Below are 12504 nucleotides of genomic sequence, written 5' to 3'. Positions count from 1 at the left end.
AGATCCAATCAATGAAGTATAGAATTGGCATCCTTAGTTTAGCATAGGTAGTACTACCAAACATGTGTAGCACATCCTAACAAGGCCTATAGTTCCTGCTAGCCAACACAGTACAAATCTAGGTTCTTCAAGAGCTTGTTTTGGCTGCCAGCATGTGTTTTAGTCCRTTAGTACGTCTTTACACTGCTGTTGGTGATTTTAATTGCACTAAATCTGCACATGCTACCACATTCTCATTTGCAGATTAGCTATTCCCAGGATGCCATTTTAAAGTTCAACTCTTTAATATGATCCAGATGCATCTTTTCTCTTATTTTGGCTTTGTTCAGTCTTCATCAGTAACCCAAAATAAAAATAGTTCATAAACTTCTACTACTAGGCAGGTGCACAGCATTTAAGTGAAATATAAACATAAAAAGTATTCTAAGAAATTATGCAAAAACTCTTGAGACCAAACAGACAACCCCTTAGAGATCAGAGAAAAACACACAAGGCAATCAAGCTTCCAGTAGTGCCAGCTGTGATCACTTATGACTGTTCCTGCTGTAAACTAAAACCACATCTCTCATCAAAATAAGTAGTTTATTTTCATTTGCTTATTTCTTTTGGTCTGGCTTTTTTTTTTTTTTTTTTAATTTGTGCTTCATGTCCTCAGAGAAAGTAAGGTCTTGTTCCACAAGGAATAACTTCCAAATAGGATTTGGTTAGGGAAGTGTCTCACCAGGTATAGACGTTATGGCTATACTTGCCCTTTCACCAATTACAAACCAAACCCTGAAGTTTTTACTAGTCCTTACTGAAATGAAGGGGCTTGGGCTTTTTTTTGTTTGTTTTTAAGAATAAGGAATGACTAAAAACTGGCTAAACATGTCCTAATTTGACTTTGTTTGTGTTACAGTTAATATACATTAGTAGTTGGTTATATTTAAGTATAGCCTAAAGGATTCAGTCAAATAGAATTCCAGTTCATTAAGCTCAAAGCAAATATTTAATATGAAATTGTACCTATCTTAAGAAATTGACAGTCAAAACAGATAAGACTTAGAAAGGTAAGAGCAAAGATGTATAATTATCTCCATTTTACACATGGAGAAGCAAGGTGCACAGAGGCTAAGTGACTTGCCCTGGGCAATGCAGGGTGTCTTAGGCTACGAGACCCAAGTAAAGATTTTTGGAATCCCTAGTATGAAGTTTTAATTAAAAAGATCAGATCTGTATTATTTTTAGCTGGATTTCCTTAGGAAATGAGGCTCATGCAAACACACATTACATCTCTCAGACATTACCTCCCCCACCTGATTTGCCAGTTTCAGCTAAAACAGCACTTTCTACACATTTCCCAGAAAGCAGAAGCTGGAGGACATCAGCAAAGGGAAGAAACCATTCACTGAAATATACCTGGTTTTCCTGCAGCTGTCAATCACTGTACATGTAGCTCCCAGTTAGCCACAACACTAGGGTCTCTTGCCCACAGGAAGTCTCACACCCAGGAAGATGGGAACAACTTATGGGAAAGTAACAGATCTGCAGGAAACCAGGTTCCATTAGTTTCATTGCTCATGTAGTAGCTTGATTTTTAAATGCTATCTCTGTATACTGTCTGTATTTGAATTAAAAAAAAACAAACACAGCAGATTTAGGTTACATTTTAAGAATACTTTAGGAATAACTGAGTATTGTAATCAGTTTGCTGTGAACCCCATGAGGCATCCACCCCTGAATGAAAGAACAGGTTTGAATATATGCCAGGAATCAATTAGGTTGACTGTCACAGGATAATGCGATATATCAGGCAATTTTTTCACATTTTTCCTAAGCCTATTTTGTATGATGAGGTAAAAACATTTCTGGTCAAAACTTAAGTCTCATGCACAGGTTAGTTGCTGAAAAACCTAAATCAGTTTGGATGGAGATTTTTTTCCCAAATTGTCACTGAATTGTTTTTACTCAAAACTGCATCTGTGACTGCCCAGACAATGGCAACAGGCTCTTATACCTGTTGCATATGCACATACTTCTAGTATAGTTTCCATTTAATGTATCTCTTGCTTCTGGATCCTCTTCCTGAGGAAAGTGTTTTCTATTTATCTCATCCTATTGATTGTTATCACTTTTTAAATTCTAACCATAGCGTAACTTTTCTCCTTATATTTAGAGATTTCTAAGTCTGTATTTTTACCTTGAACTAATTTTATCTCTCAGCCTGCTTATTATTCTCAACGATATGATACACGGTCAGAATTTGATCCTACAGGATTCACTGTAATCCTGCATAATTTACATCTTTGGTTGTGCATTATCCATATTGCACTTTGCCTGTTGTCATTCCAACAGGAAAATGGCATTATACCAGTTTCCCCCCCACCCCTCAACTAAGATTATTTTTATTGAAAATATTAATTGGAAAGTAATTAATCATCTAAAGTATTTTCTTTCAGTAAAAACTAATGATGACATAATAGGATCCCAAACAAGCAAAAATTAGCAAAGCTTAATTTACAAAGAGCAAAACTGCCACATAAATCAGGCTAATTATAAATTAACAAAATTGATCAAACTACAAATTAACCAAATGTTGAGTTGTAAGTGAATATTAGATTTAAGGTAGAATATAAAGTTCTAAACAAAATCTAGCCATTAATTTGCAATTTACTTTTAATTATTCCTAGAACTGCAATGCTGCCAATCTTAATGACTTTCTTAAATTACTGTTTCCTTGTTTTCAAGGAAGGCAAGCAAAGAAGATCTGTACCTTTCATGTAACATATGCCTGTGAGCTCTTGTTTGTTATCTACTATTTGTGGAACAATGTGCTCACTGCATACCTTATAGTAGATTAGATATAGTAGTCCTATTTTTCTGGAGTCAGAAACTTCAACAGGAACATGATCAACCTGGGACTGGAACTTTAGAAATTAGAAGAAAGCCCAAATTTGCTTTTTGGTACATCATTCTATCTAAAAACATCCAGTAGGAACATACAACACAAATCAGTGCAAAGCTTGATCCTTTGGGCACTAAATACCCTAAGAAAACATTTGCAGAATGATTTCCAGTCCACTCATTTCAGTAAGTGTTCTCTCAGGGTGTCTCCAGTTGTTTAATGGAGTGTGTCAGAGATTAGGGAGGATGTCTTTCTGGATTTCTCATCTCCTTTTTTATGGTTAAAATAACTTTCAAAGATAAATAATTATCATTTGCTATAGATCTATGAAGAAGACATTAAGAGATGAAAAAAGCATCTTTCTAGGTGAACGAAAATACTGAGTGAAAAGCTACAAAATGGAGTGACATTATGAAGAAAATGAAGATGATTGCCTCAAAAAAAAAAAAAGTAATCAAATCCCTTCCCTAAAAGTCTGTATTTAAAGTAGGTTAAAGCAAGGAAAGTGTAACAAGTCTGGTAACAAGAGTTCAATAACTATAGTGCAAATTCCAGAATCTTAGTTTCTAAAACCAAACTTACTATTTACATATCCTGAACACTTGAGAGGGACAAAAAAGTGGACTATAAAGTAAAATGCCCAAGGAGTATAGGAGATTTTAATCTAAATTTTTCTCTTGTGCCATAACAGTATTACAGCAAAGAAACTTCATGAGTGAGGTGCAACTGCCATGTTTGGGAAAACCTCATCTCTTACTGGGAGTAGGAGAAAGTTTAATATCTGATGTGAAACCCAAAAATGATTAAGAAAATATCCATTTCTACTTTGGTTATGCTTGTCTCCTGAACTTAAGCAAGTACTTCCTTAAGGTTTTATATAGCTTTGACTTGAGGTTTTTCATATAAAGGAGCTATTGTTCATACACACTTTCAAGAGTTCTGAAACAATTTCAGAGCTGTAAAAAGAATCATGCTACCAGATCAGATTATAATTATATCATTACAAATTATTACAAGTACTACATAGTTTTATTTATTAAAACAGTTTATAAGAAATCAGCCTGGAAAACATATGTGCACATAAGTAATTTTACTCGTGCATTTTTATGATCAGAGGCTTAACAGGTAAAGTATTTTCTATAAACTAGTGAGAATGAATAAAATTTTACAGGAACTATTCATAATCCTCAAGGAACAAGGATTTTAGATTACTTTTGACATTCAGGTCTTTCACTATTATGCATGTTGTCTTTGCAGGCACTTTTGCTTTGCAGGTTGTCATTTAATGGTTTTTGTTTTAGAACTATAAAATAGTTCTAAAGAAAACAGAAATACAGCTTTTGAAAACAGGCATTACTTTAGTAGTGATGTAAAACTCCCAAGCCAACATATTTAAATGGCATTCCCTTAGTGATTATTGCATGTACTGTGAATGATGTTTAGCAACTGTTTAGTTACCAGATTATTTTTACTATCTTCATCTTTTTGCATCTTTCTAGAGGTTGTTTGCTAAGAGTTTCAGAGAACTACCTTTGAAGAAGTAGAGATCACAAGTTAATAAATACTTCTGTCTCACCATGACAACTCAGCTGAGTTTGATACCATCTCTGTCGATCCCAGAAAATCCTCATGAATTTTGATTCTCAGATACTCTGTATTCTGACTCCTACCATATCTACCTGCATCTCTCTTAAATGGTTGTTTCAAAAAGACAAAGTTTTCCTCCTTTGTGCAGTGATGTGGCTCTTCCTTCTCACAGGGGGACAAAGAAGAAGGGGGCAAGAGTCAGGTCCTCCTCCCTGCTCCCAGTTTTGCACAAGCATGTGTGTGCGCACACAAGCCGTGTGGAACACCTCTGCTGCCTTTCCATTTCCTTTCCTTATGCCCCCTTCTTGTTCCACCCATAAGCTCTAGGGAAAAGGAAAAGGCAGCTCACCGCAATCTCACGCCCAGGCTTTAAGGATAGAGGTGAAATGAAAGAAAAAAATAAAAGTAGAAATGTTGGAGGATAAGACTGACGCAAAGTTAAAGAGAATTGCTGTGAGTAAGCTCAAGGACAAAGCTGGACAAGCAAAMACAAGATTTAATTCATGTTATGTGAACCGTTGGAGCAGACAGGGCAGACTGACATACCGTGGGCCACTGACTGCTGCAAGTTCTTATGCCCTCCCATCACCGCTACAGCCTTTCYCCCCCTCTAAATACACTCAGTACATTAAGACAGTCCCAGTTTGGGCATAGGGAAACCAAATACTGTGATTCAGTATAGGAGATTGTGGGCTTGGTCAGTGCTGCCTTGTTAATGATCAATGGCATATAGAAGTCAGGAGTCTGAGAACAGACCAGAGCAGTCATCTTCCTACATATCCAGAATAATATTACCCATTTCATTATAGCCATTATCACTGGATACCCTGACTAGCAGTTCCAGAAAAGATATCAAGGGCTATAAATCAATGTGAAGGCAGAATCATCTTTTGTATAATTGTCTCTAAAGTATGTTTTCAGGTAAACTAGCAATAGAGCCAGCACTTCTGTCCACTGGGTGTATTGCATCTTTCCACATACAGGAAACATTTCTCAGAGCTGTCACTTGTCTTTCAAGAGCACTGGATTCACTTGGGAAAAAAGTGTCCTTTAATTACTGAGCAATACTAAAGAAAGTCAGGTATGTTATTTGTTCAGTCACTGACCAAAAAYATCATATTTTTTGACTTTTATGTCCCCTTAAAGATTGAATAAGCAAGCCATTGCTAACCTTGTTGTTTACTTTGTGGCTAGGTTTTAAACTGACACATGACTTAACTAGCTGAGAAGTTACTAACACTACTAAGGATGTAGTCTGCTGCATCATTTTGGGGAGGGGATGAACAGGTTATAGCAGAAATTGTTATGAAGCCTGCTTTTGTTTACCTGTGAAACAGTTGCAAATAGAAATAAGTCAGAAAACGTGAAGAAGTTAAAGGCAGCAAGAAAGGTTAAAATCAAGAGAAGCCAAGCAAACAAAGTTCAGCAGTACACAATTGCCAACTCAAAATCACCCATTTGCTTTTTTAGCTTCCGTTTGTTCTTACACATTCTGTTCTTCTTGGATAAAAGTTCTGGAGCTGCTCACAGCGGCATACAAACTTCAAGGGAAGTTCTGTCATTTTCCTAGGTACCACATGAAAGGCAAACTAGCAACACGAGCCTTATCCTCAACTACAAACTGTATCGAGGCCACTCTGGTTTTATCATTAAAAGCACCAAGAAGCAATTATTTGTAGACTCAAGTCTGAAAAGTCTTTCAGCAACACTAAACAAGGGAGACTTAAAAGCTCTCTTCCTTGCTTTACTGATGATATCATAATTCAGAAAGAAGACAGCCTGTTTTTGCTAGAAAAACTTAAGCAGCAGCTAAGCTAATGATACCTTTCTTGCAAAGTTAACTATTATCAAAACCTCTCAATACTTAGTCTCATTTAAAATCAGTAGAGGCTGTGTTAAGTCTTCTTAGTGGCTTTCCATCAATACTAATTACATTTACTTCCACATTTTGTAAGGGCCAAATGTCATGCAATCCATAGCACAGGACTGTCATCACTCTTAGTCAGGTTTTATTCCACTTCTGATTATTTATTGATTTCAACAGAGTATCACCAGCCTAAAACAAGAATAGTTACCAACACAATCACACATTTTTCCAATGAAAGAGACTTCTACTTCCCCACTGACAGGCGAGTGAAGAGTTAACAGGACTGAAGTTTGTCAATTGATACGCAGAAGAACTGATAGCACAAGAGCTGACGTGCACAAAGCTGCTGAACAGAGGACTTAACAGGACTAAAGTCGTCTACCAACCGATATGCGCAAGGACTGATATGCGCAAGGCTGCGGAATGGCAGCATTAACAAGACTGAAGAGGTCTGCCACCTGGAATCTGCACGGACCCCCAGGGAGGGAAGAAGCAATACGGAGGTGTTGTGGTCTTGCCTCGCTAGCAGGGTCCTCCCAAGCAGACAGACAGTCCTGTGATTGCGAAACTTGCTAAAAGTCAGCAAAAGCAGTGTTTGCCCAGAGCCCCAGCCGTATAAAAAGAGACTTGGGAGCTAGGAGAGTTTGAGCAGGGACGGGAACGTGACCTGATCATCCTCTCCGGCTGGACCGTGAGTATCCCCCCCCTCCCCTTTTCCTGGGACGCTGGGTTAAGGTAACTCCTCGAGGTTGAGAGCCCTCTCACTAGGAGAGTGAACAAGAAAGCTTTYAAGTAGGGATAAGCAGTCCTTCCCATTAATAACGCAGTAATCGACGGTTTCAGGTTATCCTTTCTAAATTAGTAACTGATGGTTTTGTGTTATCCTTCCTAAATTAGTAATCGCATTATTTTAATGGATGTTACTAATCCAAGAACTTGTGTGAGGAAATAAACATCTTTTTTATTATTATTATATTACTGTCTCAGTCGTTGCTATCGAACCTTCATAGCATGACAGCGTGACACCCACCCCTCGCCTGCCCCCTGCAGCTCATTCTCATCTCGCTTCCTGAGACCGTCAATCCCCTTACTTCTTCCCATTCACATTAACCATGCCATGTTCCCTCCCCCTCCGCATTCTTTGACCTTGTATTTGTTTTCCTGCTTTTCCACTACTGAACGAGAATGGAACTGACTGTAACAAGTCTTTCATATATCAAACTCCAGGCAGTTCTTTCTGTAGACCCTTTCCAGTTCAATGATCTCAATTTGAAACATGCCTCCTCTATTCCCCATCTTTTACACAAAAGGAAACATGAAGAAACTGTTAACTCAGACCAAGAAAACAGTCATAGAAAATAGTACAAGGGAATACTCAAAGATGTTAAAAATGCTTCGGGGGGGCAGGGGGGAAGGAGATAAAATACATCCACACACAAGACAGCAGAATATTCAGAGGCAGGAATATACAATCAGAAAGCCCCTGTGCTGCACAAGAGCTGTTCCAACAGCTCTTCCTGAAAGCACAAGGATGTGCGCTAAGGCAGTACTGAATGAAGAACTGAAGTTGGCATGTCCCCCCTCCATCTCTTGCATCACTTGCCCAATAACAGTATTTGCAGACAGAATGCAACTCACACAGTTATTTCAGGACTTCTAGCATGTGGGCAGAAAATACCACAGATGGCAAATAAAAAAACCACTAAAATAAAAGACTTCTCACACAGACACAGCAGGGAAAGAGCTGCAGCTCACAAAAACAAAACACAAGGAAATTCTGGCATTCTAAAATCATTCCTCTAAAAAGACTCAAGGAACAACACCTCTGAGCAATAGCCAAGTTCAATTTTTGCCCAGCATCACAACCAACGGCGTGGTGTAATGAAGAGCAAATAACCCCCAGCAGTGGGGTGGAATGAAGCATACTTACCATAACAGCAGTTTTACCGTTAACAAAGTGGAGTTGCCCACATATTTGCCCATAGGTATCTCAGCAAGAGCTGTGTACCAAACCTCAGCTGTCAAGGCAAGTTTTTGGGGAGAACTAAGGGACTGTGTCAGTGCTCTGGGAGAGTAGACCAAAAGGCTAGTAAATATAGTGGCCAAAGCAGCTCCAAATCATAGTGATAAGCCATGGGGATTTTTTAATTWATTTATTTATTTCTAGAGTGTCCAAGGACCTTCAGCATCATCCTAACTATTCCTCAAGGGAAGATGTCTGGACATCTCAAAATACTACAGCCTTATAGTAAGAAACAGCACCAGGCAGAATCTGTACTCATGTAATTTAATGCTGAGCATTCAAACAAGCTGTTTCTCACACCCTCCACCACTACTGTCTGCCACAGAAACACACCACCACACTTCATTTACCTCAACCCTTCCACCTCTCTACTCTAAGATAGTTTCTACATTTCATTACTGAAATGCCTATTGAGACTGAGTAGGACAGAGCCTGCATTATTTTACTTCATGCAGCTCCTGAGCTTCTCCGCAGAAGAAAAAGGCAGCAAAACAGACAGGATTTCAGAGCCTTCTGGTTCCCCACCACAGGGTGCCACAGCTTACCTACCTTCTAGTCCCAGAACAGCCATCCAAGAGCTTCCTCCACCACTTGTGCCAGAGCCAGCCTCTTCCCAGCTATGCTATCTGTCACCAGCCTCCCCAGCTCTTTCCTCCAATGCAAGAAAACAGGCAGTCCTGGTGAAGGCTTCTCCATCTGGAGACAAGATTCATGCCTTTTGCTCTCCCCCTCCATTCTCTGCCAGCCACCCTACCAGCACACTCCCAGCACTTGGTTCTGCTAGTGACCATCCCATATTCCTCTCCCATCTGCCAGGCAGCCTCCTTCCTCCCTGCTCAGGGAGCCTGAGGAACTGCTACTTTCTTCTCATGATTTCCATATTTCCATCTATCTTTCCAGATAGCTGGAGCTGATCCATTACCTCCCCCCTTTCACCTGGGGTCCCTTGCTGGGGAGCAGCAAGAGCAGGGCTGCTCCACCAGGGAAGACAAGCCAGGAGTCAAAGGCAACCACACCATACAAGCAGTACCCTCACCAACCGTGGCACAGCCCCCCAGGATGAGAAAGCAGCAGACAGGGGCTCATAACATTCCACAACAGTCCCAGGAAAGGCAAGACGATGAGACAGGGCTGGCATGCATCCAAAGAGCCCAGATAGGACTGAAAACAAGGCTACAACATAGGCCTAAGGTCCAGACAGAAAACAAGGGTAGAGACAAAGCTTGAGGCAAGCACACCTGTAACATAACTCAGGCAAGAACTGAGGGCCCACACCTGAGCTTAAATGCAGCTCCTGGGCCCATGGGTGGGAGGTGGAAGTCCCAGGTGAGGCTTGTCAGGATCATTAAGGCCTATTAGTGCTCTCAAGGCCTTGACGTGCCATGTCAGGGAATCACTGCCCAGAATCTCCCAATCCTCTGCTAAAACCTACTGCCATTTGTGACTGCCCACACTGCTCAGCTGTGTGGTCTTTGTGAGATTTTTCCCTACCCAGTTCCCCTGCACTCTACACTGTACACCAACTCTCTCCCTTCTTCCAAGCACTCACTGTATCCAAATACCAAGCTTCATTCCTGATCTAGTTTGTTTTTCATGCATTTCTTCATCAATCTTGTTCTGATAGCCCTCAGCCCTGTCTAGTTTCAGCACCTTCCCAGAGACTGTACTCATCTGATCCCTGCATTTCTACTGTATCCCTCTTCCTTTTCCAAGAGGAAAGGGAAGGTAGTCCTGTCTGCAGGCTGGAACCTGACTCAGATACTGATGTTCCCATACTTTGGGAAGGAAAGAAGTGCATCCACACTGAGCATCCACATGTGAGGAATCCACATTTTCCAGCACAAAAAAGGGAACTGTTGTTCACAGCACAGGGCTTTCCGATATATGTTAGCCCTTGCTGGTGGTGCTTGGGTCATCCTTAGCTGCAACAGGGTTTCCTGGTATGACCTCTCCATTTCCTTTTCAGGTGCAGCCTTCCCTGAGCATTGCTCTCACCAGCACAAGTGGCCTTTGTGCCCAACGTGCACTCTTGTCACAAGGGTCAATGGGAGTGAGTGATGCCTTCATCCCCTGGGGGTCTAAGCTGCAAACGTGGCCGAACACCCCTGCCCTGCAAGAAAAAAGTGACAGCAAATGAATTGGATTCCCTTTTTTTTAACTGAATCCTGGGCTGATCCGATTCTCATCTCCACTCTACCTTCTGGTTAAAAATATCTGACCTTGTGCAACTTCACATCTCTCTCCCTCTCAGCTGCCCCTCCCTGCCAAATGAAACACCCGTCAAGGTCTATTGAGGACCAGGTAGTTTTGGCTGGAAGCTCCAGTTTCCACGTGTGCCTGTCTTGCCCTGTTCACCCCCTTCTGCTGGCTCCCCCTAATTTTAATCTTCCCCCACAGCTGGGAAACCTATTTTTCATGCACCTACAAGGACACACAGGCTCATTTTTCTCTCCCTGCAGAGTCACCGGCGGGGGGGAGGGGGGCGATGGGGTGTGCTCGCCCCCCAGGGGCTGCGGCACCGCGGTGCGGGCTGTGGCTGCGCCCCCCGCCCGGCTCCGGATTGAAGCCCCTGGGCCACCCCTCCGCCAGCCCCCCGCTCCGCTCCGGGCTGCTGCTCTCCGTCTCCCCCGACAGGCTTTATTCTGCTGGGGGCAGCGGGAGAGACTGCTCGGTAGTGCGGGCGCCTCCGCCGGCTTCTCCGCGGCTGCGCTGGGCGGCGGCGGCGCGGGCCCGAGGGGGCGTGCAGGGCTGGCGGAGCAGCACGGCCGCTCGTGACGCCTCGAAGTAAAAGCTGCCCCGAACCCGTGGATGCTATTTTTATCGAGGTTCCCCCACCAAGGGCAGGATCCGAGCACGGCACACATCAGCTGCCTTTCTGAGCCTTTGTGCTAATGATCACCGGCTTTCTTGTAAAATCTGCTGCCTTCGTTGTTGTTACATAACGTGGCCAGTGGAGCCACTATTCATAATAACGGGTTTTAACCGTTCAGAATGATGGCTTTAATTATTCATCACCAAGGACTTCAATTACAAGACAGTAACCGCCAGGCTGTGGGTGCAGATTAGGATATGCAGCAGCAATTTCCCCAGTTCTGCACAGCGAGGTCCTCACGACCAAAGCAACACCCCATCTTCCAGCGCATTTGTTCTCCCGCTGGGAGGGAGCACCGTGGTCCCGTCCCCCCCCCCCGCCTTCAGATACCCCAAAACCTTACTAAATGTTTCGAGCATGACTTCCGTGCCTGGTTACCGCCTATGGCTGCCAGAATTGCTCACGCACTCTGCCAGGGCTTGCTCCTTCCCTGCACTGTTTAGCGGAGCACAGTGCGAATTGCCATCTGAGCTCGCAGTCTCTGTTACCCTGAATAGGAGAGTCATTTCTATCCCCAGTCTGATCAGATAACTGAGTCTTAAACGGCTTCACACCACGTACGCGAGGGGAGTCAGTGCAGTTATTTACAGTCAGAAGAAAACRCCTTTTTTACTGGAACATCCGTTGTACGAGGAGTACCTGATTCACACGATCAGTTCCTCCTTAGGGCTGGGCAATGGCTCCCTATTTCCCCCGCGCTGCTTCGGGGGAACGGCGGAGCCAGACCCTGGCGGGCTCGTACCTCTGGCGGGCGGCTCGCCCACGGCGCGGCGCGGCGGCTCCCGGCGGGCTGCTGCCCCCGTGCAGCGGCGGCACGTGCTGCTCCTGGGATGCGGGTCCTCGCATCCCACCCGCCGGCGAGCGCAGCTTCGCGAGGAGCTTTTTATAGCACCACAGATCAGCTCCGCTGGTGGGGGGGCTCTCGCCCCTCTCACGTTACTTTCCGAGTGCGGTGTTATAGCAAGACGAAGGAGGAGGGGAAGGGTATAATTAACGTCTAATTAAAAGTGCACGTCTAATCGAAAGGCGGCATTACCCAGGAAAGCTAAAAATAGCCCCAGACGCTGTAAACCCAAGAACGGCAGCACGCAAACCCATCGATCTCTTCCCGGTGAGCGGCCCCGCCGCGCGCGCCGTCCCTCGGCCCGTGAATGAAGCAGCCGTACGCGAACGAGCGAGCCGGGCGCATGAATGGGGCCGCAGGGCCCGGCATGAATGGGGCCGCAGGGCCCGGCATGAATGGGGCCGCGGCGCCGGCTGGCGCGGAAGGC

This window comes from Apteryx rowi, unplaced genomic scaffold (genome assembly GCF_003343035.1).
Source record: "Apteryx rowi isolate R43461 unplaced genomic scaffold, aptRow1 scaffold_464, whole genome shotgun sequence".
Taxonomy (NCBI): Eukaryota; Metazoa; Chordata; class Aves; order Apterygiformes; family Apterygidae; genus Apteryx; species Apteryx rowi.
This window is presented reverse-complemented; position numbering follows the sequence as displayed.